The 3,837-nt window shown below is 42.8% G+C and overlaps 1 long non-coding RNA gene across 1 annotated transcript; it reads right to left on the reverse strand.

Moving 5' to 3' along the window:
• Nucleotides 1-679: 679 nt before the first annotated feature.
• Nucleotides 680-3,518, reverse strand: LOC136577478 (uncharacterized). Its single transcript, XR_010786483.1, has 2 exons — nucleotides 3,383-3,518; nucleotides 680-1,326 (listed from the first exon to the last, which is right to left on the reverse strand). It is a non-coding gene; the product is annotated as an uncharacterized lncRNA (long non-coding RNA).
• Between the last annotated feature and the right edge of the window lie 319 nt (nucleotides 3,519-3,837).

The following is a 3,837-nucleotide window of genomic DNA, read 5'->3' on the forward strand; positions in this document are numbered from 1 at the left end:
GTTTTTCTACACTTTTCAAAACCCTCTTATAAAGTAACATCTGACCACAACGTTTATGTAAAAAAAAAAAGATGTGTTTTAAAAAATGCCATTGTAATACCACAGAGAATCCTGTAAACACGGTGTATGAATCCAGGCTATTTCTCTATGCATAGAGCGAGGAACCACATACCTAGGTGTATGTTCACAAGGAGGCATTCGCCGCAGAATTTTCGGTGAATAATTCCGTTTCTACTTCCAATATGGAAACTAAATAAAAGTGATGTCACTTCCTGTAGTTACGGCATTGTTTCTGCATGAGGAATTCCGATGCAGAAATGACGTGGAAACTGAAAAGACACGTAACTTCTTGAGTTTTTGCATTGGAATTCCGCAAGCAGATTTTGCCCATTGACAGGGCAAATTCCGCGTACAGACCAGTGGCAGAATGCTGCAGTTTTTAGAGGTGGAATTCGCCATGGAAAAGTCTGCGACGAAGTCCACCGTGTGATCATATCCTAAGTGCTTTTCATGTTTCCCGATTAACCTACAGCTGACCTTTGGCCATCGTGTTTTTTCGAACAAAAAAGGTAGCAAAAAAATATGCCACAAAAAAACCCCAAAAAACTGTGTTTTTCCAAAAAATGATGCATATGTAAAACCCCTGTGAAAGTAAAATCAAGTAAATAGAGGCTAATAATGAGAGAAAATATTAAATGTTTACTGCAAGTAAGACAGGAAACACCAACATAAAATACAGTACTCGGGTGGTCCTACACAGCGGGTACCATTTTTTGTTACTCATAAGAGCCTCTTTGCTTCACCAATTATTGATATATTAAATCATAATGTTGCTATATCCTTCTTTTAAAACAAAACGAGCAATTTTTAGCATTCTTTCATTCACCTTCAGAGGTGAGGCAGGCATTAATACATCCGTCTCTGATATCGACACTGAAAATTGTGGTGCTGCTTGTGACTCACTTCCTGATTTGCCAATAAACGGGGGTCCAATCAAAAATAAGGATGGTCCAAATGGAGTTTTCACCTTCCAGTACGAGCGAAGAGAATCCCAGGCCACAGTATAACTTTCAGTCTGGGAAGTAAAAACCCAATATAAAAATCCATAGTTCCCTTTTTGATACCCCCAGTGCCATGGGGGAGAATCCGATGTATACGCATGGTTAATCCGCTCCCATATCATCATTGCTGGCCAACACGCTTCTTTAAATTCTGGCAATAATGATATTTTTATCTCTTCGTTCATTTCGGACATTGATTCTTCTGTCCACAATATCTTTGGAGGAGCGTTGGTCCAAAACAGGAGATTGTTGTAGCAAGATAAATCTGGGACACAAGACACATTTCATAGTTAAAAATCTGCAATGAATGGGGAGACATTCAAAAAGCAGTCATACATGCTACAAGACAATTAATAGGACAGTCCTGATAACAGCACGCAACATACATTTACTATCAGAGGTATATATACCTATAATAAATATTCTAACCACATTAAGTAATGCAACGTTCTTGGTATATAATTTGATCAAATCATGTTGGCCCATCTACCAACGTCCAGGTGACCAAGCTCTCTGATGGGTCCTAATGCTAAAGCCAGGTGGTATAATCTCCTCCAGGGTCATCGGGTCCAACACCTTGCTCAGTGCAGGATTTACTAAATCATCCCAGAGAGGTATTAGTCCAGCATTTGTTTGAAGACTTCCATTGAAGAAGAACTCACCACCTCCCATGGTAACCTGTTCCACTCATTGATCACCCTGTCAGAAAGTCTCTTCTAATATCTAATCTGTGTCTCCTCCCTTTTGGTTTCATCCCATTGCTTCTAGTCTTTCCTTGTACAAATGAGAATAGGGCTGATCCCTCTGCACTGTGACAGCCCTTCAGATATTTGTAGACAGCTATTAAGTCTCCCCTCAGCCTTCTTTTTTGCAAGCTAAAAATTTCCAGATTCTTTAACCGTTCTTCATAAGACATGATTTGTAGACTGCTCATCATCTTGGTAACTCTTATCTGAACTTTTTCCAGTTTGTCTATGTTTTTTTTTTTAATAGGGTGCCCAGAGGTGGACACAGTATTCCAGATGAGGTCTGACTAAGGAAGAGTAGAGGGGGATAATGACCTCACGTGATCTAGACTTTATGCTTCTCTAATACATCCGAGAATTGTGTTTGCTTTTTTGGCTTCTGCATTACATTGTTGACTCATGTTCAGTCTATGATCTATTAGTATACCCGTCTTTTTCACATGTGCTGCTTAGCCAATTCCTCCCATTCTGCATGTGCTTTTTTTCATTTTTCTTGCCCAGATGTAGGACTTTGCATTTCTCCTTGTTAAATACCATTCTGTTAGTCGCTGCTCACTGTTCAAGCTTTTCTAGATCTTTTTTAATACTCTCCCTCTTTTCCCTAGTGTTAGCTATAACTCTTAGCGAGCATAAAATTGCAATTTATTACCGCTCGTGGGCATGGAAACCCGCTTTTACATTGTATGTTATGGTAGGTATTTGCTGCGGAGTCCGAAGGCGGACACCTGCTTCGGATTCCACAATGCAAATCCATCCATGTGCATTGGAGCCTTTTGGTGGAATTGCAGAACGATATCACAGGCAACTAGAGATGAGCGAGCATGCTCGGACCAGTAAGCAGTTACTCGAGCACTTACGTGCTCACTCATCTCTACAGGCAACTTAAACTTTGCTACATCTGTACTGTTGTGGAATATCCCTCACTAGAGATAGGCAAAGAGAGAAGAACAAAGCTCGGGAATAGGGAATACAAATATGCAAGAGATTAGTATCAAAAGAAATGTTAAATCCACTTAAAGGGGTTGTCCCGCGGCAGCAAGTGGGTCTATACACTTCTGTATGGCCATATTAATGCACTTTGTAATGTACATTGTGCATTAATTATGAGCCATACAGAAGTTATAAAAAGTTTTTCACTTACCTGTTCCGTTGCTGGCGTCCTCGTCTCCATGGTTGCCGTCTAATTTTCGCCGTCTAATGGCCAAATTAGACGCGCTTGCGCAGTCCGGGTCTTCTTATCTTCTCAATGGGGCTCCGTGTAGCTCCGTGTAGCTCCGCCCCGTCACGTGTCGATTCCAGCCAATCAGGAGGCTGGAATCGGCAATGGACCGCACAGAAGAGCTGCGGTCCACGGAGGGAGAAGACCCCGGCGGCCATCTTCAACCGGTAAGTAAGAAGTCACCGGAGCGCGGGGATTCAGGTAAGCGCTGTGCTGTTTTTTTTTAAAGTCCCTGCATCGGGGTTGTCTCGCGACGAACGGGGGGGGGGGGGGGGGTTAAAAAAAAAAAACCCCGTTTCGGCGCGGGACAACCCCTTTAATTGGTGGAGGGAGAGTGGGGAATCCCTATGGCTCACCTCCTAAAGGCCTGGAAGATGGTAATTAGATCCCCTCTGGTAGTGGACACGTAGTCAGACATAAGACATTTACTCCACACAGCAGGAAGGAGTTCGGGAAGATAACTTTTCTTTGTGACCTTCAGCTCAGTTCAAGATAATACAGAATTATTATTAGAGATGAGCGAGCACCAAAATGCTCGAGTGCTCGTTACTCGAGACGAACTTTTCACGATGCTCGAGGGTTCGTTTCGAGTAACGAACCCCATTGAAGTCAATGGGCGACCCGAGCATTTTTGTATATCGCCGATGCTCGCTAAGGTTTTCATTTGTGAAAATCTGGGCAATTCAAGAAAGTGATGGGAACGACACAGAAACGGATAGGGCAGGCGAGGGGCTACATGTTGGGCTGCATCTCAAGTTCCCAGGTCCCACTATTAAGCCACAATAGCGGCAAGAGTGGGCCCCTCCCAACA

This window comes from Eleutherodactylus coqui, chromosome 8 (genome assembly GCF_035609145.1).
Source record: "Eleutherodactylus coqui strain aEleCoq1 chromosome 8, aEleCoq1.hap1, whole genome shotgun sequence".
NCBI classification, from domain to species: domain Eukaryota; kingdom Metazoa; phylum Chordata; class Amphibia; order Anura; family Eleutherodactylidae; genus Eleutherodactylus; species Eleutherodactylus coqui.